At 46.0% G+C, this 24,195-nt stretch overlaps 1 protein-coding gene and 1 long non-coding RNA gene across 2 annotated transcripts in view; one reads left to right on the forward strand and one right to left on the reverse strand.

The window, feature by feature from the left end:
• dlc1 (DLC1 Rho GTPase activating protein) overlaps positions 1–24,195 on the forward strand; it is a 607,654-nt gene that overhangs the window by 414,069 nt on the left and 169,390 nt on the right. The window lies entirely within an intron of this gene.
• Positions 14,045–20,549, reverse strand: LOC119962888. The gene is made up of 3 exons (XR_005459986.1): positions 20,415–20,549; positions 18,078–18,175; positions 14,045–14,243 (listed from the first exon to the last, which is right to left on the reverse strand). It is a non-coding gene; the product is annotated as an uncharacterized LOC119962888 (long non-coding RNA).

A 24,195-nucleotide genomic window follows, 5' to 3' on the forward strand; every position in this document is an offset into this window, starting at 1 on the left:
ATTGAGGTTTTTTGTCCCATGCCTAAATCGTGGTTCAATCTGGGCAATGAGATCCAAAAGGCCAGCTAAGGTAAAAAGAAGAATGGAAACAGTGTGTAACTGTTTCTGCAGAACATTTATGTGCTTGCGACCCACATTCTGAAATATCGTTCTCTGAGTCCCACAAACAGCAGGTGGTACTTAAAATCTCCAAACGATTAACATCTAATCTGAGGTTTCAAAAACCATAAACGGACAGCCCCAGCTCAGTTTTACACATTATATTTGGTAGTTGGGCTACTGAAGAGTAATTGCGACGAAAGCAGAACTGAAATCAATAAACTTTTCCCATAATATTTTGCCAGCATTGAGCAGAGGTGTTAAATGTGGTAAAGGACTGTGGGAGTGTATAGGCAAACCAATGCAGCTGTGAAAGGGGAAAGGTTATTGATAACAAATGCCAAGAATAATGTGAATGAAAACAGCCATACAGAAAACAGAGCTGTGTGAAAATCATTAATGTAATCGGAAAGTCTTAATGGTTGAAGTTATGTTCTGTGTTTCATCACGTTGCTGAACCTTGTAGCATCACTAACAGATTTAGAGATGGAAAAATGAGGGATTGGGGTACTTTTCCACATGAACTAAAGACAGGCTTTGTGAGTCAGACCAGGATAAATAGTCTGTCCGAAAGCTAAGTGATAACATTTCTTACAGAAACTGGGTGTGTACATTAGCACCATTTCTTCCGAACCTGAAGGTGGCAAAGGTACAGTTCCATGGGTTTCAGTCACTTTCTTGTATCTCATGCAGGATGACATGTGTTTCTTGGTTCCTATTCTCCTTTGTATCTCAACAGTGAATGGCACCAGAAAATATTGGACAATGATTTTGATCTACCAAAGAGTCAAGGGTTATGGGGGACAGGCAGGAAAGTGGAATTAAGACCACAAGCGGTTCAGCCATGATGTTATTGAGTGGTGGTGCAGGCTCAATTCGGTGTAATGGCCTCCTCATGCTCTTCTTTTTTTAAATAAATTTAAAGTACCCAATCATTTTTTCTTCATTTCCACCTCCCCTGCACATTTTTGGGTTGTGGTGGTGAAACCCACGCAGAGACGGGGAGAATGTGCAAACTCCACAAGGACAGGGACCAGGATTGAACCTGAGTCCCTGGCGCCATGAGGCAGCTGTGCTAAGCACTGCGCCACCATGCCGCCTGTCCTCCTGCTCTTCTGATCTTATGAGGGAGAGGTCTTTCAGCCAAGGCTGATTCTGCTGTCCTCATGGACTTAGGTTGCAGATCAAGGGGCTAAATAGCCTACTCTTATTTCTATGTTCCACTGTCTCTGACAGCCGCTGTGCACATTTCCAGTTGGCTGGCAAAGTAATGTTACATAAAGGGAGCACAAGCTGACATTTTTATGGCCATTCTGTCATCTGAGCAGGAGATGATCATTAAACTGTTCCTTAGCTGGGATGAAAACTAATCCTGAAATATAAATCAGACTTAATCTTAGCTAATGTCTCCTCTTTATCTCAACAATTTTGCAATCCTTTTTTGCAGTAAACTGCCTCACAAAAGGTGAGGACTTGTAAAATCTGCCCTAAATTCACAGACAAATATATACCTAAATCCACAATATTTGCACCTGAAGTCTCCTTCTCCTTTGGTCTTCGAGCAACACCTGTTCAGTAGGAAGGCTTTGGAATTATGTGGAAGTTTAAATCAATTAGGATGCATAGTTACTCATTGGATGCTTGTGAGAGAGTGAGATCAATGTTACAGATGTGCCGTGGAGGGTATCTCACAAGTAGACCACAACTCAATTGTCCCAGTTGTACCTTTTTAAAAGAATTCCAGATAATCGCTACAGTGCAGAAGAAGCCCAATCAGCCCATTGCACTGACCCTCTGAAAGAGCACTCTACCTAGGCCCACCCCATAAACCCATAACCCCAGCTAACCTGTGCAACTTTGAACACTAAGGGGCAATTTGGCATGACCAATCCACCTAACCTGCATGTTTTTGGACTGTGGGAGGAAAGCCCAGCGCCCAGAGGAAACCTATGCAGACACAGGGAGAATGTGCAAACTCCACATACACAGCCACCCAAGGCTGGAAATTGAACTTGGGTCCATGGTCCTTTGAGACAGTAGTGCTAACCACTGTGCCACCCTCTTAACATATGGCCTCAAAACCAACACTCAAATGGTCATTCACAAACCTGATGACATTAAATCCTCAGGGGTCAGATGATTCAAATAAAGTGGGCAAGCATACTTTCCAAAGGCAGCATAGGTGCATGGCGGATGGAAAATAGTGCAGTGGCCCACCGCTGAAGTAAAAACTGCAGGTAGCCCCACCAAATAATGAAGGGATGGCAATTTCCCAGAAAAGCTGTCATCCTTACAGCTGTTGATGACTTTCGAAATGTGACGGATCCAAATTTACCACCTCAAAGGTACTTCATGCTCGTGTAAAGTCTGGGGCCAGACAAAGGCATTCAGGCAGATGTTGTCATTCTGTCAGTCTCACCTCCTTCGGTAATGTCAGTTTTTAAAGCTTTCCGCTCATCAAGAAACCTTAGTTCTACATGAAGGGACTGGAAAATTGTAGGAGCTGAGTCCCATCCTGATATATGGCCCTTCCTGTGAAAACGTATCCTTCATTCAGCAAGAGATTTTTGAGGCTGTACCTTCTGGGGTTCATGCTGTCCAAGACAATGGTCTCTAAGAACTAGCTGCAAACCAGCTGTGTTTCTTTATTTTGTCTCCACCATGCTGTTCTCTTGCCAGGAGGAAGGATAGATGTAGACACGAACAGAGGAAAGGCGAAGACACAAAAAAGGGTACTATTCTTTTGAATATAGCTGCACTTGAAGTACAATGAGACTGGTACAGGGACATTTACCAGGACCATTTATTTCAGCTGTTAGAAATCCGATTTGAAATTTATCAGCCTAAATTAGGTCAAATAATGTTCGATTTGTGCCTCTATTAAAGCATGATTTACACAAAACTATGCTCCAATAAACCCCTCATAGGTGATGTGCCAGATAGGTAGTAGAATTATTGAGGCAATTGAAAAGGGTGAAATAAGTTACCATTTGAAGGATCATAGCTATCCTCCAGAACTAATATTTATATTAGGATAAGAGAGATTAACTTTTAAAGGCAATTACTCTTTTGTCCGTTTGGTGATAAAATTGGTCATTTTAAAGAGATTTAAATGTTTTTGTCAATGATTAAAAACTGCATTCTCTTTAGAGTGTGAATACAGTATCTGTAGTTCAAAGACTGTTGTTACTGGTTGACTTCAGTTTTTTTACCCACTCAAATATTTCCACAGATAAAGTGGTAGTAACATTTTTACAAAATGCCAGAAACAATATTGTCAATGTTTCCTTTTGTTCGGTGTGGGAACAGTCTCCAAACACACAAATTGAACATACCATAGAGGAAATGCAAAGTTCTGGAGTGTGCTCTGACTCCTGAGTTTTTTTAGCAAACGATCTTGACCAAAGTTTGAACACTGATCAGTATTCACTCTTTACAACAGCTTACAGTGCACTCCACACATTCTACTGGGAGGTTGCCCATGTGGCAACAATCACCCCACTTTAGACACATTTCATTATGTGAAGTGCTTGGAGATGTTTCAAAATGATAAGATGCTATGTAAACTAAAACATTACTAGTTACTGAAATGCTACTGGTTTCACTAGTCTCTTTAAGAATGCATACATATTGGATTGGATTAGTTTATTGTCACGTGTACCGAGGTACAGTGAAAAGTATTTTTCTGCAAGCAGCTCAGCAGATCATTCAGTACATGGGAAGAAAAGGGAATTAAACAAAATTCAAGAATATACATAATAGGGCAACACAAGATATACAATGTAACTACATAAGCATTGGCATCGGGTGAAGCATACAGGGTGTAGTGTTAATGAGGTCAGTCAATAAGAGGGTCATTTAGGAGTCTGGTGACAGTGGGGAAGAAGCTGTTTTTGAGTCTGTTCGTGTGTGTTCTCAGACTTCTGTATCTCCTGCCCAATGGAAGAAGTTGGAAAAGTGAGTAAGCCGGGTGGGAGGGATCTTTGATTATGCTGCCCACTTTCCCCCGGCAGCAGGAGGTGTAGATGGAGTCCATGGATGTGAGGCAGGTTTGTGTGATGGACTGGGTGGTATTCACGACTCTCTGAAGTTCCTTGCGGTCCTGGGCCGAGCAGTTGCCATACAGCCCAATTTTTAACGCATAGTTGTTCATTCTTGTAAAAGGTTAGCTTTGTTTTGACATGAATTGATGACCAAGGAATAGGGAGAGAATGGGAGAAATGGCATACCTTAACTCCAAGTAACTGCGAGACTGACTGATGATGAATTTTCTTCCTTTCTGAATGTTTTATCCTTTCATTAACCAGCCCACTTCTTCAGATTTTTGGGCCGGGATTCTCCAAAATCCCGGCCACGTGTTGACGCCAGCGTCAAAACCGGCGCAAGCGAGGCCGGCATCAACAGGCCTCCAGGCCCGGTCATTCTCCCCTTCCTCGGGAGCTAGAACGGCGCCGGAGTGCTGTGTGTTGCTACGGCACTGAAAGCTGGCCCTACATGGCCGGCACAGGTCCGTGCATGCGCGCCACGGCCAGCGAAGGTCCGTGCATGCGCGCCACAGGCGGAGGAACATAGGGCCCCTCCCCGGAATGAACACGCCCACCATCGGTAGCCCCAGATCGCAGGCCTGACCACCGTGGAGGCCTCCCCCCGGAGTCGGATCCCCCCGCCCCTGGGCAGCCCCCACAGCCAGAACGGCGAGGTCCCGCCGGGTTTGACCATATGTAAACCACGGCGGCGGGACTCAGCGGAATTCGACCGGCACTCAGCCCGTCGAGCATGGAAAATCGCCATGGGGGCCGCTTTCAACGGCCCCTGACCGGTGCCGCAGCGCGATTGGCGCCGATTCGCTGGTCGCGGGAGAATCGGCGGCCCGGCGTCGGAGCGGCGTGGCGGGATTCTGCCCCCCCCCCCCGCCGATTCTCCAACCTGGCGCGGGCTCAGAGAATCCTGGCCCTGCTCTTCCATTGTCATCTCCTTCTTGAAAAATAACCAACAAATGATCAGTTCAGAATACCAGCCATGCAATTGACAGATGTGGCATGAACATCTCATAATTTGAATTTGGTCTCTCTCGCCATCAATATTTGTCGGCTCAGAAGTTGTTTTGGAGAGTGAAATCAACTCTAAATTATTGTGCTATGATCAGCAGTAACTCTCATCTGCATTTTAAATAGACTTCTTTGTACCCAAATGAGAAAGCAGTGCCATTGACTTGATCTCTGCTCCTTCCCTCATCTAAAATGTGTTCCACCCCACACATTCCATAATTCTATCTGCAAACTAATTTTGTCTATTACGCTACCGCATTTGACCCCCCACCCTCCCCCACCCCACCCACCTCCATGGACTGGCAACCCACTTTGCAACTTACTGTCCAAGCAGCAAAGGTCAAAATCTAACCCCGTATCATTATAATCTGGATTTTACCTCATGTTGAAATAAAAAGTGAGAATAGTGACTCATATCTATTTCCTAACCTACCCTCCTTATAATCTAGTGCTCTGTAAAGTGGGGAGCGGAAGATATGTGATTATGGATGACTTTTAAAAGAAGCAGATAGTCTTTTGAAAGTATCTCTCAATTACATGTCGGATCCCTTGATTTACTTGTGATTAGTGTAAAATAATATTTCAAAGAATAGAATGTGCAGTATGTACCCATGCTAATTAAAATTACATCGGAATTGCTTAACAGACATCATTCTGAATACTTTTAGTTTGACTCTTGGCTGTTGGGCCAATTTATCAAAACACAAGGCCGGATAATCTCTTCACAACATGAGACTGAAGTGCGTAGGTGGATTTTAAACATGGGTGCAGGATTCGAATCCATGATTTCTGCCTCAATTTACTAGCAATTTACATCGGTGTCGGAAAGGGGACAGGTTATGATCCCACATAATACTTTCTCAACGTTGCCAACACATTATGGGAGGAAGCATTTCCGAACATCTGTAAATTTGATGGAGGATATTGAGTATTGAGAGGCAATGCAAATGCTTGTCTAGTTTCCCCTTAAATGCATCCACAGTATTACTTCAACTGCTCCTTGTGGTCGTGGGTTCCACATTCTCACCACTCTGTGGGCTACATAGGTTCTTGAATTCCTCATTGGATTTCTTGATGACTATTTTATATTGATGACCACTAGTTGCGCTCTTCCCCACAAGTGAAAATATTTTCTCTGCATTCAATCTGTGACAATCGTTAATAATTACAAAGAGCTTCATTTGATTCCTCTTCAGCCTTCTTTTTTTATAAGAGTAAAGGGACACAGCCTGTTCAGCCTTTTCTGAAATGTATACCCACTCATTTCTGGTATTACCTTTGGAAATCTTATCTGTAGCCTTTCCTTGTCTCTATACCTTTAAAATAATATGGTGACCAGAACTGCATGCAGTACTAAGTGTTGTCTAACCAAGGTTCAATACAGGTTTTGCATAACTTCTCTATTTTTCAATTCTATCCCTCTAAAAATAAAGCCTTGTGCTTGTTTTTGTTTTATTGCCTTCTGTGATGCAACATTCAGTGATGGGTATAGTTGTACTCCTTTGTTTCTCTACCGGACCTAGACTCACCTTATAGGCAATAAGCAACATCTTTATACTTCCTGTTAAGATGTACTATCTCACAGTTATCTGTATTGAACTTCATTTATAAATTATTTACTCATTCTGCAAATTTATTATTGGGGCAGCCCGGTAGCATTGTGGATAGCATAATTGCTTCACAGCTCCAGGGTCCCAGGTTCGATTCCCAGCTGGGTCACTGTCTGTGTGGAGTCTGCACATCCTCCCTGTGTGTGCGTGGGTTTCCTCCGGGTGCTCTGGTTTCTTCCCACAGTCCAAAGATGTGCAGGTTAGGTGGATTGGCCATGATAAATTGCCCTTAGTATCCAAAATTGCCCTTAGTGTTGGGTGGGGTTACTGGGTTATGGGGATAGGGTGGAGGTGTTGACCTCGGGTAGGGTGCTCTTTCCAAGAGACGGTGCAGACTCGATGGGCCGAGTGGCCTCCTTCTGCACTGTAAATTCTATGATAATCTATGATTATTAATGTCCTCATTTACTTTATTGCAGTCGTCCTCAATTTGGTGTCACCCGCAAATTTAGAAATTGTGCTTCAACAACCATGATTATTTTATATTATTGACATCCACTGGTTTTCAAGACTTGGGAGAAAAACATGTTAGCAATGTGTTTCTAGCGGCGCTACATAGACTTGTGTCTATCCATGGGGTTAGGAAGAGCTATGGGCTGCTTGCACATTAATGATATCAATGAGGATTGCCGCAAAAATTGCACAAGTATTGGCCCCCGCCACTGCCTGTTCCCAGAAAATTGGCAGAGGTTGTGCAGCCAAAAAAACACATCACACTGATCATTTTTCCCCCTTAATCTCCTGGCTGAGTGTATTATTATGTCCAAACTTGCGAATAGATGCTGAGACTAGTGATCCCAGACATAAAATATAGAGCATTTGACCAATGACCATTGAATACACTTCTTTCAAATTAGATATTTTTGGGATCAAAGATAAAACTTGACTAACTGGGAAGGAAAATCTGTCTGGGAAGGGTCCTTCCAATTAGTGAATGTTGTTGTTAAGATCTAACGGAGGTTGCACTTGGTGCCAAGTAGTCAGTAGGGCACTTCCTTGAGAATACAAATGATTTAAAGTTCAAGTGTAAGAGCAGTAGAACAGACCAAACAGTGCAGACTACATTTAAATCTGTTTCATATGTTTGTGTACTTCCATATCCTATGACAGGCCAACGTATTTGTGTGCAAGTCATTTTTTTACAACACGTTGGGGAAATCTCTTGAAAATTCACAATTCTAAATTGTCATTAGACTGTGGTCTCAGAAAGTGTAAATGTTTCCTTTTGGCTGAAAAATGCTTGATGTGCTTTGACTTTTGTTGGGCTGTGTAGCTCTTGAATAGAGCCCAGAGACCATCAAAGTTCAAACAGTATCAAAAGAAACACTTGACATGGGCCCAAAGAGCATTGAATTTGCTAACAGCTAACCTTTCACCTAGATTTTCTGGGCCAGTGCCTAAATCCTCAAATGGCACACACAAGATTATTGTTTCAATAGGCAACAAGCTAGGAGGTGTGTTTAGTCACCACAAAAAAGTTCAAGTTATCTCCATAAACTAACCTAATATTAATAAAATATGTTAAGCCAGCTACTGATTTGGTAGCTATAAATTTGACTTCAAACAATTTACACATCTCTTTGTTCTGTGCTGTATTCTTTGAAGTTCTTAGTTCTTATTTGGCCAGACAGAACCATTTTTCAGTACATAATGGTAGACAGAAATGGTCCATGCCATGTTTATGAGACAAAGGACTGTGAAAATCTGGAACTTTCACCCCAAATGGTTGTGGATACTGGATCAGCGAAAGCTTTTGTGACTTCTGCTGATAGACTTGGTAAGGGGATCAAGGAATTTATATCAAAGACAGGTAAATACAGTGATGTAAAGGTCAGCTATCACAGGAGATCAGATCTGAGCGGCAGAATGCCATATTCCTGCTCCTATTGGTATTACACCCTGGGGTAGTGTGCAGTCTATTCCACCTCCACAGACCCCGGTGTCCCAACTCAAGTGAATGTTTTTAAAATAAATTTAGAATATCCAATTTTTTTTGTTCCAATTAAGGGACAATTTAGTGTGGCCAATCCACCGATCCTGCAGATCTTTGGATTGTGGGGGTCAGATCCACCCAGACACAGGGAGAATGTGCAAACTTCACACGGACAATGACCGGGGCCAGGATCGTCAAGTGAATGAACCAATAATTTGTATAAAGTTTCTGAGATCTTTGGGCTTTGACTGCTCCAATGACTTACAGGCACCAGATTTGTAAGTGAAACACAACAACTGTTGGTTTCTCACAAAAATAGAGATAAGACATGCAATAATGATCATAAAATAATGGCCAGTTAATCAACTACTAGCCCTTTTAGCATCCTACATTCTACCCCAAACACATACACAAGACAGACACACACAGAGGAGGGTAAAAATAATAGGAATTTAAAAATGGAATGGAAGATGAGTGTCCTTGCTTTGGATGTTGAAGTCGTTGCAGCAGCAAGCTGTCCTTCCAGAACATGGAGTGATTGAAAACAGCGGTTGGATTGTTAACGAGGATCTTCTGACAGCACATTCAATCAGAATTCACAGGCTGTAGGATTTCCTCTGGGGAGTCACTTTAACTTTTATTAACCTGGTCCTTCACTACAAAAGTACAGCCGCAGGCCTGTGTAATTCCTATCTGTGCCCACCTGCACCAGAATGTCCAACAGCCTTCCTGAGATAATAGCAGAGTACCCCACGCAAGATTTCAAAACAGTTTTTAAACAAGTGACACTACCTGCAGCTGGTGCTGGACTGGATTTTCTTTGCAGCTCAAACTGGTTGTGCAGAGAGAAAGGTCTTTATTCTGAACCTCAGAAAGAATCTAACAGGTGAAAGAGAAATCAGAGCTATGACCCTTCAGCTTCTGTTCAATATGAAACTAAACCAAAAACTGGTCCCACAAGGTAAGGTACATTCCAGAACTGTCAGCACCAATCAGCATCAAATGTCAGTGAAGTCCCGGCAATTGTAAAACAGCTCATCAGCCGCAAGCCAAGTCCATCATCACTGAAAAACAAAGGATTAACAGGAGGATCCTTACACTATTACAAGAAGTTCTGGAAGTGTATTCTTGATGTCCAGGCTAACGTTTACATGTCTGCCATCAACACATCTATTCATTTAGTTCCTTCAAAAAAATAATTAAAGGGATATGAGTGTTGTGAGAAAGATCAACATTTATTGCCCTTGCTAATTGACAATGAGAAGATGGTGGTAAGCTTTCTTCCTCAACTGCTGCAGCTCATGTGGTGTAGGTACACCCACAGTGTTGTTGTTTGGGGGGGGGGGGTTCAGGATTGGCCCAGCAACAGTGAAGAAATAGTCAGAATATTGTGTGGTTTAGAGGGAACAATGCAGATAATGGTGTTATCTAACGCCTGCTGCTCATGTCATTTAGGCGGTAGAAGTCGCCAGTTCGAAAGGTGTTGTTGAAGAGCATTGGCGAGTTGCTGCAGTACACCTTGTGGATTGTATGCACTGCTTCCATTGCACATCAGTAGTGGAGGGAGTGAATATTTAAGCTGGTGACTGGGGTACCAATCAAGCCAGCTGTTCAAAATTATGTTGAGCTTCTTGAGTGTTGTTGGAGCTGCAGTCATCCAGACAAGTGCAGAGAATTTCATTACACTCCTGACTCGTGCCTTGTTGTTGGTGGGTCGGCTTTGAGGAGTCAGAAGGTGTGTTATTCACCACAGAATACCTAGCCTCCGACCTGCTCTTGTAGCAACAGTATTTATAGACCAGTAAAGCTTCTTGTCAAAGGTAATACCCTAGATATTGATGTTGGCCGATTCATCAATAGTGATCCCACAAACCATAACAGAGAAGTGGTTAGATTTTCTCTTATTGGAGATGACCTTTGCCCGGCACCTGTGTGGAATGAATGTTACTTGCCACTTATTAGAATGTGGCACGAGCAGCTTCTGAATCTGAGGAGTTGCAAATGGCACTTTACATGTGCAATCCTCAGTGAACATCCTCACTTCTGATCTTATGTCGTTAGAACGGTCATTGATGAAGCATCTGAAGATGGTTGGGCCTTGGACCTCACCCTGAGGAACTCTGACAGCAATGACCTCGGGATCAGATGATTGGCCAACAACAACCACAACCAACATCCTTTGTGCTTTTAATGACTTAAACCAGTGGCTAGTTTTTCCCTGTGTCCCATTGACTTCAATTCTGCTGGGACTTCTTGGTGCCACACTTGGCCAAATATTGCCTTGATACCAAGGACAATCACCATCATCTCACCTCTGGAACTCCGCTCTTTTACCCATGTTTGGGAACAATCGTGTAATGAGGCCTGGCTCCAAGTGGTCCCCATGGAATTCAAGCAAAGCATCAGTAAGCAAGTTATACCGCTTGAGAGCACTGTCTTGGGAAACTTACATCACTGTGGATCATTAAACTTTGTGATCTGAATCTCTACCTCCCCAGGGCGATATCCAGATTAACATACTTAAGTGAGCCATGAGCCGGAAACTAATGACTTGGCCTGGGAGATTGTGCCATGGCACCATTTAGCACGGGTCCACACAAGTGTGGACCAGGCATAACAGAATTTGGGATGTTCTCCCAGGGCATTGGAGGCCCGCGGGTGGTAGGGCTTCTGGGCAGGGTGGCACCCTCGGCACATTGGCACTGCCAGCCTGGCACCTTGGCACTGCCTGGGTGCCAAGCTGGCAGTGCCAGATGTCCAGGTGCCAGGTTGCACTTGCCAGGGATCGGCCCTGGGGGTGCCCTGCCCTTAGAGGTGGGTGAGGGGGGAGCTCAAGGACCCCGAAGAGGTAAGTTGGGGCAATTGTAGGGGGGGGCTCTGCAGTGGAGGAGCAGATGAGGAGTTGAAGGATCGGGGGCAGCATTTACATTTGGTGCCCCAATTCGCAAATCATCATCCTGCATTGGGAAGCAATTGAGGTAAGTGCTGCCTCAGTGGGACATTCCCGACCGAGACCAAAAAAAGCCGGCAGAGTCCTATTAGATAGCAGGATCATTCTCGGCATTGCAGGCGCCGAGCAACACCCCACTATATCCGCCCAAAATGGGACTCTGGTTTTTACACATTACATCGCGCTCCTGCATCTCTGATGCTTGAGGAACCCAGGAGCAGGCTGAAATGAGTTAACCACTTCACATTTCTGGCTGAAGGTGGTTGTATATACTTCAGCCTTGTCTTTTACACTGACGTGCTGGGCATAGGTGAGTAACTTCATGGAGCATCCCTTTCCAGCGCATTGTTACTTTTCCACCACAATTCATAAAAGGATGTGGCATGACTTCAGAAGAGTGATCTGTTCTGTTGATTGTGGGATTGCTTTGTCCGTTGCATGCTGCTTCTGTTGTTTAACAAGCAAGTAGTCCTGCGCGATGACCACTGGGTCCTAACTTCACCAGGTGGGCAGTTGATTTTTTACAAATTTTCCAATTAAGGGGCAATTTAGCGTGGCCAATCCACATACCCTGCACATCTTTGGGTTGTGGGGGTGTGTTACACGCAGGCACAGAGAGAATGTGTAAACTCCACAGGACAATGACCCGGGGCAGGATCGAACCCCGTGCTAGATGCTGTGAGGCAGCAGTGCTAACCACTATGCCACCGTGCCACCCTGGGCAGCTCATTTTTAAGTAGGCCTGGTGCTGTTCCCATAGTCTTGCTCTCCTACCTTTCTCAATGAACCAGGGTTGGTCTCCCAGCTTGATATATAGTAGAGTGAACGATGTGCCAGGCCATGAGCTTGGAGATTGTCGTTAATTACAATTCTGCTGCTGTTGATGCTTCACAGTGCTTCATGCATGCCCGTTTTGAGCTCCATGATCACTGACTTTTGTGAAACCTAAATGGGATGGATTGTTTCCACACACTGTGACAGTGACTATACTTGGAAAACTATTTTGACTGAGAAAATACTTTGTGATGTCCTATGATCATGAAATGTGCTCTATAAATTCAAGTGTTTTCTTTCTTCAAGAAAGTGTGGTATAGGTATCAGACAAGATGTTATGGGCATTACTTGCATTTTATATTTCAAACTAAAGCAAGCAGCAGATGTTGGGCAGAAATTCCTGCTCAAACTTAGGTGCTAGCTCAGAAGAATTTTGAGTAACTTGTGCAATATAACTGGAATGTGGCGGAAAATTCTTTGGGAGGCACTTCACCTGCTCCCTGCTCACCACTCCTTTTGGCATTTTTCACTGAAAATGATGTCAGGATATTTTCGTTCACATATTTTTAAAAATAAATTTAGAGTACCCAATTAAGGAGCAATTTAGCGTGGCCAATCCACCTAGCCTGAACATCTTTGTGTTGTGGGGCGAAACCCACGCAGACACGGGGAGAACGTGCAAACTCCACACGGACAGTGACCCGGGGCCGGGATCGAACCTGGGCCCTCAGCGCCGTGAGGCAGCAGGGCTAACCACTGGACCATCGTGCTGCCCTTTCGTTCACATATTACAATGGGAAGCAGATGATAGAGGTATATCATTCAGTGGGAGTGGAATTTTCCCAAAAAATGTCAAATGCCATTTTCTTTCTGTATGTTTCTCCCCGGAGAAACAGGCATGATTTTCATCGCGATCTTCCCACACTTTGCCATTTTTTAGAAGGAGGGGCTATGTCTTGTGCCGTCATTGTAAAGAACTGGACCTTTTTAATGGGCGTCCTGATCTCAATATGAAGTTAAAGACTTCCCAGACACAAAATGCACTGGCATCACTCCACCCTCACAAGGATCGCTGGCATTGTGGCCCTCCCAATGGTCCTGCCTATATGTCCCACCCTTCAGGCCCCAACCCTTTGCACTGCCAGTGCCAGGACACTCCCCTGCCATGTCGCTGACCACCAGGGGGCTACACTGGCATCCTGAAAGCCTGGCACACAGGAGGGCCAGCAGCAGTCACAGGGTCTTGGGTGATGACAGTCGTGAAGGAGGCAAGGTTTCATTGACTTGAAACACTTAGGCAAGTACTAAGATCTGTCACTACTGGAGTAAAATGTTCCCCAGTGGCAGAAGTGAAGAAGTGTGGTGGGGCACTGCTAGACTTGAGAAAGTTTGATAATGATCCTGTGACGTGGTTTGAGAATTTTTACTCATTTTACCGTGTTAAAGATGACTTACAAATGAAAGTTACTGTTGTAGGGGAAGTATTTCCAATGGAAGTTAGTTTGACCTTCTGAAATAGCTGAAGCCTTAGAGTAAAATCTTTCTGGTGTTAAAAAGGCACAAATGACAATACTATATGTACATTTAATTAGCTGCAAAATGTGTCCACTTTTATCATTAATATCTTTGTTTCGCATATTACAAGTTTCAAATACCAAGAAAAAGTAGCAGATGGACAATCTTGAATTTTCTTTTGAACGATTTGATTCATTCAGCTTTTACTTCAATTGCTACTGTTCTCCTGATTTGGTTATTCAGTCTTGGCATTATCTTTGTGTTTGATTCATACGTTCCTCACTTCTTCAGTTCTAATTTCTGTGTCATTTCATCTGCAAAATATGGCAGAATCAAGTGACAATGAGTGTCACATTTATAATTGTGAGTAAACAAGTTGTGAGTCGCAAGATACGTTATTTTATTCAATAAAACAAGCTGATATGTTAAATGGTTTGTTGTGATATGTTATGCCGGTTGATTAAGTCAAACTGTTTTCCTTACAAGGCATTGTAGGAGTGTTAGAACATAGAACATAGAACAGTACAGCACAGAACAGGCCCTTCGGCCCTCAATGTTGTGCCGAGCCATGATCACCCTATTCAACCCACGTATCCACCCTATACCCGTAACCCAACAACCCCCCCCTTAACCTTACTTTTATTAGGACACTACGGGCAATTTAGCATGGCCAATCCACCTAACCCGCACATCTTTGGACTGTGGGAGGAAACCGGAGCACCCGGAGGAAACCCACGCACACAGGGGGAGGACGTGCAGACTCCACACAGACAGTGACCCTGCCGGGAATCGAACCTGGGACCCTGGAGCTGTGAAGCATTTATGCTAACCACCATGCTACCCTGCTGCCCAATAGTGATGATATTTTTGGAGTATATTTCTATGATCATGTGCACTTTTGTGTGGAGAATACAATCCACTGACTTTGATCAGTATTGGACCATGAAGTTACATTTAAAACTTAACTTTCTGTTTTTGAATGCCTCGATACAGAGGAAGATTGTGGGAAGATGTTCTAAATTACGTTGAGATGGGAGACAGGCTGTAGGAACTATAGATTCTCTTTAGTGCCTGGGCATTAATATATATTAGTGGATCTGCCACTCGATTTCAATAGAATAAACATCAGGCAATTCCTACAATCGGCACACCATCCCCTCCTCTAGATTACACCCAGGCCCCAGGCCTCGAAGACAAATATTGACCCCATAAAAACTGACAGGACAGTATCCAGAGTGGAGAATTACTGAGGTGCCGGTAGTGTTGCGAAGTCTTGGGATTTGACACCAAGGATCAGAAGGCATGATAATGTTGGGCGGACTTTAATCCAGCCAATCATGGTGCGAAACATGGCGGTTGGGCCCACCTAATTGCATGCATCAGTTTGCCTCCCACGATTAAGTCCTAGGTAGGAATGGGCCAGTGCAAAAAACTTACCCACTCATGGAATGATGTCAATTATACTCAGCAATGAACCAATTGAAGACATGGGCCGGAATTCTCCGATCCCATGCCGGATCAGAGAAGTGCCTGGGTGGGTGGGGCGCAAAACACGCCACGCTGCTCTGACGCCAGGCCGCCGATTCTTCGGCGACCGGAGAATCGGCGCCAATCGCACCGGCGGGGTCGCCGCGGCGCCGGTCGGGGGCCGTTGAAAGCGTCCCCCCCCCACCGGCGATTCTCTGCACTCGACTGGCTGAGAGCCCGCCGAGTCCCGCTGCCGTTGTTTGCGTATAGTCCTACCCGGCGGGATCTTGCCGTTCTGGCTGCGAGGGCCATCCTGGTGGGGGGGCAGGGGGAGCCAACTCCGGGGGGGACCTCTACGGTGGCCAGGCCCGCGATCAGGGGCAACCGATTGGCTGGTGGGCTCATTCCGGGGGGCCGATGTTCCCCCGCGACAGGCCCCTGTAGGGCTCCGCCATATTGCCCGAGGGCCGGTGCGTAGACGGCTGCGGCACGCATGCATAGACCTGCACCGGCCGTGGCGCGCATGCACTGACCCGCGCCGGCCGTGGTGGGCTGGGTTTTGGTGCCGGAGCAGCGCACAGCTCTCTGCTGCCATTCTAGCCCCCGAGGAAGGGGTGAATGCGTGGGCCTGAAGGCCCATTGACGCCGGCGTCGCTCACACCGGTTTTGACATCGGCGTCAACACTTATCCTTGAGTCTGTCAGAATTTAGTGATGGCTCAGCAATTGAAGGAAATTGCGGCCTTTTGCATATGCCCCCCCCCCCCCCCCCCCACCTCTTGAAGGCCAACCAGCAAACCCTGTTGGCATTTATTGGGGGTGTGGGAGAGGGGCACATCCCTCATAGTCAGGTACTCATCATAGTCAGGTACTCAGTACTCAATCGAGAGACCCAGCACCAGGAGGCAAGTGGTGGGGCAACTTGCTACCTTTGCCTCTGATCTCCCTTTCCGACGCTCCCCACCCTGGGACATTATAGAGGTTATGACAATGACAGGTATCTCCATTCAGAGTACATGATCTCGCAATGCCTCAGTAAACACTGCTCGATCAGTACCGATCTGTCGCTGCAGTTCCAAATACACAGTCCCATAGAGGGATCCCAGAGACTGTTCCTCACTTGCCCATGGAACAACTCTGCCATTGCCCTCCCCTATTCGGCATGAGCTGTGTAGAGACACTCCTGCCTCATGAATCTCCTCTAGCATACTTGTGCTGTAGTCTTCAGCAAGTACTCCCGGTGTATCTCTTTGCTTAGACCCACTAGACTGTGTGTCTCTGGCTCAGTGAATGTGGTCTAATAGAACATACATAAGAACATAAGAACATAAGAACTAGGAGCAGGAGTAGGCCATCTGGCCCCTCGAGCCTGCTCCGCCATTCAATGAGATCATGGCTGATCTTTTGTGGACTCAGCTCCACTTTCCGGCCCGAACACCATAACCCTTAATCCCTTTATTCTTCAAAAAACTATCTATCTTTACCTTAAAAACATGTAATGAAGGAGCCTCAACTGCTTCACTGGGCAAGGAATTCCATAGATTCACAACCCTTTGGGTGAAGAAGTTCCTCCTAAACTCAGTCCTAAATCTACTTCCCCTTATTTTGAGGCTATGTCCCCTAGGAGCACCCGGAGGAAACCCACACAGGCACAGGGAGAAAGAGCAAACTCCACACAGACAGTCACTCGTGGCCGGAATTGAACCCGGGACCCTGGAGCTGTGAAGCCACAGTGCTACCCACTATGCTACCGTGCTGCCCATCACAAAGATGAGTATTTAAAAAATAATCTCCCCCCCCCGCCCCCAGGCTGTCAGGGTGGCAAAGGCCAGGTCATCGGCCTCTCTCACCCCCTGGACTCCTGGGTCTTCTGACACTCCGAATATCGCCACTTCTGTACTTGGGACCTCCTTCGCCCTCAACACCTCAGACATTACTTGCGCGAACCCCTGCCAGAACCCCTTCAGTTTCGGACATGCCAAAATATGTGAACATGGTTCGTGGGCCTCCCCGCGCACTGCCACACCTGTCCTCTATCCCCTCAAAGACCCTGCTCATCCTAGCCACCATCACGTGTGCCCTATAACTACCTTAAACTAGATAAGGCTGAGCCTCGTACACAACGAGGACGCATTCACCTTCCTCAGAGCCTCCTCCCACAACCCACGCTCCATTTCCCCCCAAGTTCGTCTTCCCATTTCCATTTGACTTCTCCTATCCAGTCCATCAGCTCCTTGTCGATCTCGGGCATCTTACCCTCACCCATTCCATACCTCGTTAGCACCTTACCTTGTAATCCCAAGGGCGGCAAACCGGGAAAGTTTCCTGCTTCCTCACATAATCTCGAACGTGTAAGTATCTGAACCCATTCCCACTGGGCAGTTCATATTCCTCCTCCAAGTCCTCTAAATCCACAAAGCTGCCCCCCACAAGTAGGTCCCTAAACTGCTTGATCCCCGTTTGTCGCCACCCCCAAAACCTCATGTCCAACCCTCCCGGTGAAAATCTGTGATTGTCGCAAAACGGTGCCTACACCAAGGCACCTTCAACTCCAGATGTTGCCGCCACTGACCCCACACTCGCAGGGCCGCCCCCACCACTGGGCTCGTGCAGTACTTGGCCAGCCAACAATACCCCGAAACTCGCACCCCTGCAAGAGGCCGCTCCCCACTACCTACTAACCTCATAAGGTGTTGATGGTGCACCACAGGACAATAGGGTCTCTTCCTCATATCCGAGATCAGACTCCTTTCCTACGAGTAGGACTGCAGCTTATGGGTCTGTAAGGGAGACATAAGAAAGTCATGACATGAGTTTCTACACATTGTCAGCCCCCTCCCAATAACCTTCACACCCAGCAACCCTTGACATGGTGCTGCCTCCAGTCGATGCTTCCCAGCTTGCGCACATTAAGGGTTGAAGAAACACCCTTAGCAGCCATGTGTCATCTCCGAGTGTTTTCCATCCCCCTTCCACCCATCACGCTACAGCAGTAAATGCATCCTACTGCGCAGTTTTATGATTCCCACAGCTATTTGCACCTGGGAGGAGGGACTTGCTGACACCCACACGTTCCATCGCTGACGTTCTTATACATAGAATTTACAGTGCAGAAGGAGGCCATTCGGCCCATCGAGTTTGCACCGGCTCCTGGAAAGAGCACCCAACCCAAGGTTAACACCTCCACCCTATCCCCATAACCCAGTAACCCCACCCAACGCTAAGGGCAATTTTAGACACTAAGGGCAATTTATCATGGCCAATCCACCTAACCTGCACATCTTTGGACTGTGGGAGGAAACCGGAGCACCCAGAAGAAACCCACGCACACATGGGGAGGATGTGCAGACTCTGCACAGACAGTGACCCAAGCCGGAATCGAACCTGGGACCCTGGAGCTGTGAAGCGATTGTGCTATCCACAATGCTACCGTGCTGCCCCTATGATGACCATTGTCCTGTCCTTTATGTTTGGCTGCTCAACCACCAATCCTCACCATCTCCTCGAGGGGCAAAGATGGAAACATGAAGTGTAGGCTCATCAAAGCAGGGAACTGGGAGGTACTCCAAGGTGTCTCCCATGTTTCTCCATCAATTTCCTCTGTTCATAACATATAACTAGTTTTACCTTGGCCATGGACATTTGCTGCTGCTATACTGCAGGTCATTATGTGGAGATGCGGGCGTTGGACTGGGGTGAGCACAGTAAGAAGTCTTACAACACCAGGTTAAAGTCCAACATGTTTGTTTCAAACACTAGCTTTCGGAGCACTGCTCCTTCCTCAGGTGAAGGTCATGCAGGTCATCATGTGCACTGTGCACATATGAGGACACTCATGCTGCAGGCAGTGAGGCCAAATGTTATGTGTTAAAGGAGCATTCCATTCACCTTATCAGAGTGCAGAGGTCACAAAAGCACTTAAGGCATTGGATCCAGCTTCTCACTTTCCTGAGGCACTTGTCACCTCGGAAATATTGACTCAGGCTGTCTTGGTGGAGCTGAGAGGCTGCATGGGCCTTGGGGGGAATAGAACATTTCTCTGAGGATATCCAGGCCATGCTCAAAGACCATAGGGCAGCTCCTATCCAGGACTCCTGGCTGCTCTAAACATCCTGGAATGTGGTAAGATGAGGCACATGGGGCACATGAGGCACATGTGCATGTATGATTTCTAACAATGCCCTTTAGGTCATGTTGGGGGGGGGGGGGGGGGGGGGGGGTAACGATCCTGAGGGGACGATGTCACTCTGTGGGTAGGTATGATACGGCTGGCAGAGGATTGGTAGTTTAGTTATTGCATGGCTAGTGAGAGGGTGGCAAACCACATCCAGGTCCCAAATGTTGTAAGGGCTCAAGGGATATGGAGATTAAGTGACATCCTTGTGGTGCTCTGGGGGTAGGCCAGGAGATGCTCAGATTGCTGTATCTTTGAGGGTTAAATGCCTTGAGATGGTTGCTGCTGGTGTGAGAGGGTCTGATTTGGAATGGGGGACGCAGCAGATGAACTGTGTTGCTGGGGTAATTTGCAGAGTTTTGTGAGCTGCTGCAAAGTGTGTGTTTAAAAGCCAGAGGCTAACAGTGGTAAGCATCACAAGACTGATGCAGTACGGAAGTGATACGATCGAGTAGAGTCTCAACGTTGGCATAAAACAATGAACACCTGTATAACTAAGGAAAACAGTCAATGGGCCATCTCACACAGGACAATAATGTGTCAGCCAGCAAACAAATGTATAATACCTACACTTCATGTGTCACAGGCCACCTCCAGCAAGGTGTCAGGGCTATATCTGGGCTGATCTGGATCAGCTGCAAGAGTCGCTTGATGCCCTTTTATGGGCAGAGGACAGGAGTAACCCTCCTCCTCCTCCGACATGTTTCAGCCCTGAGTGTGAACCTGAACCCAGTCAAGGCCCACAATCTGCATCCAGAACTCACTGCTTCTGAAAATTATTGGAAATAGCAGGTGAAGTCAGACCCCCTTCATGGGTGCAGTCTGCAAGTCGCAAGATGGCCCACCTCACGTTTCGCAACCCGAAGATGAAGATTTGGCCCCTTTGAGTGTATGGTTTCTGATGTCATCTCATATTGGATTGTCAGTCTTTATGCAATTGTAAGATTTTTCTCAAGCTGCTGGTCAGCTGCTGTTTTTCAGGTTGGCACTTATGCCGAGCAAAGTAACTGTGGGAAGAAATGAAACAGTACCTGAAATAAAGCATTTGCAAATCTTCCTTATTGATGAAGCAAGTCATTGGTGCTGTGTTAGTCATTGGGTTAATCATTCTAAATCCATCAAAATGCACTTAGTGCGACATAACATTGATTTTACATTCAGCTGATCTTTGAATTCCTGTAAATGGAACCTCGAGTTTATTTTTGTCACCCGAGAACTGTGAAAATATATTTAAGGGCAAAGAAAAGATCAAGTTAATTTGAAGTTGGAAAATGTTTTGAGTTTTGTATTAAACTATTATTACAGCTGGTCCAGCCAGAATGTGTGAGTTTTTAACTTTTTTTTGTGAAACTCAGCTAGTCTCATTTCTCCCATTCCCTGCTCCTGAGCTGTCTTTTGTTTGAATGGTGGCATTTGCTCTGATTGCTCAAAGGGTGCTTGGAAAGTGTATGCACAATAACCTGGACAGATCTCTCTATTTACCCTTTCACTTCCAGACCAGCTAAAGACAGCGTTCACTTGACTGCCTGTGTTAAACACTCAATAAACAAAGTAAGCACTTTGGAAACTGTTTGAATTGGCAAGGGAATGAAGCAGAACAGTTTGTTTCCAACAGAAGGAACCTAGACAGTCTCTGAAACAGTTCTGTGGTGCCAGTATGGTGCCGGCATGGCAGCATATACCCTAGGTAGTTCATAGCTGTGGTCACACGGGCTTGTGAAGCTGTCTGCATGTGTCAAACTTCTGTTTCCTCTCGTTATGGACTGGGGATGGAGGAGGGTTGGGGGCAGGGCTCAAGACTGTTCATCGGAATGAGCAAAGGCAGAAACTAGTTCTTTTTCCCCAATTAGTACTTTAAAAATGGCAGTAACACAAATTGTTATTACTAAAATGCTGCTTGGAAAAATAGACCTAACTGAGCCACTATCACAATTGAAAATGAATAATTGACTAATTCTGCTTGTGTTATTTAATACATTTGAACATTTTACCATGTACTGTTTTATTTTTATGGAGCTTCCCTTGTAAACACCGTCTGTCATGTGCACGTTTATCTGGTTTTCTGAATACCCAATATTGTCGAAAGGAACATCAAATATGTGTTAAACTCTTAATCTGAATATGGAAATGTCTGTTTCAGAGTGCGTGTTTTTTTTTGCCTATACCAATATGGTCAGATCGTGCTTCAGTCTGTAATTACTATTTTCTTCCTACCTGCCATATTAGAGGCTTATCTCAAAATATCTCAAAATGGCCATGGCACCATCTAACGACTAAACCAAAATTTTTTTCCTCAAGCTTATGACTCTTCCAGTTGAAGGCAGAATCTGGAGATTGAGCACTTGCATGGTTCCAGAATGCATGAATGCTGATAAGTCAGCCCAACCGATACAATACAGTTCCTGAATCAAACAATATTCATTATATTAGTTTTCCCACAAATAAGTTTGAAAATGAGAGGACAAATAGAAATCTAGTAACGTATATACATAGGGATGAACATAGACGCACAGTGTAAAATGGGAGGTAGAAAATCAATAACTTTTTTATTCTTTCTATTGGCTTCAAATTTGGAAACACCATGGGCGCGATTCTCCCAAACGGGAGAAATCGTAAGGCTGGCGTCAAACCCGGCCGGGTTTGACGCCAGCGCGCCCCTTCCCGACCGGGAACCGATTCTGGTCCCCGGTCGGAGCTAGCAGCCCGACGCCGTAAGCTCCGGCATCACGGGCTGACGCGCCGGCTGACGCGTCATATGACGTCAGCCGCGCATGCGCGGATTGGAAGACTCCAACCCGCGCATGCGCGGATGACGTCATCGCGTATTTGCGCGAAACCCGCGCATGCGCGGGCCGGGATGCCCCTCAGCCGCCCCGCGAATGGATACTGCGGGGCGGCGGAAGCAGAAATAGTGCGCGGGCATCGGGCCCGCTGCCCGCGATCGGTGGGCACCGATCGCGGGCCCATGGCACCCTTGGCACGGCCGTGGTACTGCCGTGCCAATCGGTGGCATGGTTATAAAAAGCGAGTTGTTCCCGCCGTTTTTACAAACGGCCAGACCAGGTGTGTTTGCCGTTCGTAAAAACAGCGTAAAGGGCTGGGACTTCGGCCCATCTATCAGCTGTGAATCGCTGCCAGCCGTAAAAAGACGGCAGCAGCGATTCGTGTTGGGAGTTGGGCGGGGGGGGGGGGGGAGAATAGCGGGAGGGCGGGAAAAATGTCGGGAAGGCCCTCCCGCTATTCTCCGACCCGTCGTGGGGGGCGGAGAATCGCTCCCCATCTGCTTTCCTCAGACTCCTGCCTTTTCTGCCCTGGTGTGGGGAGGCCATGAATGGCATAAAACGTGTGTGTTCCGATTTTTGACCCATGACAATAATATCAAAGACCATCTTTGTAACCTACTAGCTGCTAAAGACGGAATACTTTTATACGGCCCGAAGGTTGTTGCCAAGGGACAGTGATCTGTCAAGAGAGTAAAATGACATCTGTAAAGTTAGTGCTGAAACCTTCTTACTCGGAATATGATACTCAAAGCTCTTTTTCTAACTGAAAAAATTAACTCTGAGTGTAAGTCATTTCTGCACTAGCAATAGCTCATGACGCGAATGCTAACGGTTGATCCTCTCTTGAAGGCATTATGTGCAATACAACTGTACCAACCCGATATGGTAATGGATCGCAAGCAAGTTGCAACTTCAACTTGGGAGTGTAGTGAACCAATAGCTCTGGCTTCGTTAAGACTTCTTTTACCTCTTTATATGCACTTTTGCATTCTTCTGTCCAGTGCCATACCTAATTGGCACAAAGTGTGTAAATGCTTCAATCGCATTGCAAAAAGTGAGACAAATTTATCACAATAATGTATTTTTATGAAACAGCCTCAGTTGACCACTGTGCACTTCCTTCAAGGTTTTTTTCAATTCGCAGATACCCTTCAAAGGGGCCATGCCACCCTGTCCAGAACTCTTGGGCCAGACCAGGGGTGCCAGGAAACAATTTGTGTTCTAATGGTTGTAAGGTTTGAGAGACAATCTGTACGATGGATTTTACTGCATCGTTCAAAGGTTGTTCCTACTAATGCACCATGTGGATTCAGTGATGCGGGGGGGTGTCCATTCCTATTCCCCAGCAGAACAGCACCTTTCACTCAGCCCCCACTAATCCCTCCCCACGAAGGCTGCTTACTACTCACAGCCACTGCTTGTTCTGCACAGTTGCCACCTTGAGGCGAAAGGCCTGTGCTGGAAACAATGCCAAATTACATCTTTGATTGGAACTAAAATGAGTTGATGGTTAATTATCTGCTCACTTTAACGCTGCCGGCTGAGTCAGTCAGAGATCAAACATGCAAGAAGGTAACCGGCAGCAACCAGATTCCCAAGCGCTGGTGTGGACCAAATGACCCAAAAAATACATTCGCATTTTTTCTACTCTGTTTTCCCTTTCCCCAATCCAGGCTGTTAACTGTAAAAAGGGACCAGGGAGCCCCGGAACCTGTGTTCAGACCCCACTCACCCACGTGATGACCATATTTGATTTGTAACAGCCCCATGCATTTTAAGTCTGTGGGAGAAACATTTACGAGATGAGAGTACACGGAATGGCTATCAGTCAAGGTTGGCTTTG

This window comes from Scyliorhinus canicula, chromosome 3 (genome assembly GCF_902713615.1).
Source record: "Scyliorhinus canicula chromosome 3, sScyCan1.1, whole genome shotgun sequence".
Lineage (NCBI taxonomy): Eukaryota > Metazoa > Chordata > Chondrichthyes > Carcharhiniformes > Scyliorhinidae > Scyliorhinus > Scyliorhinus canicula.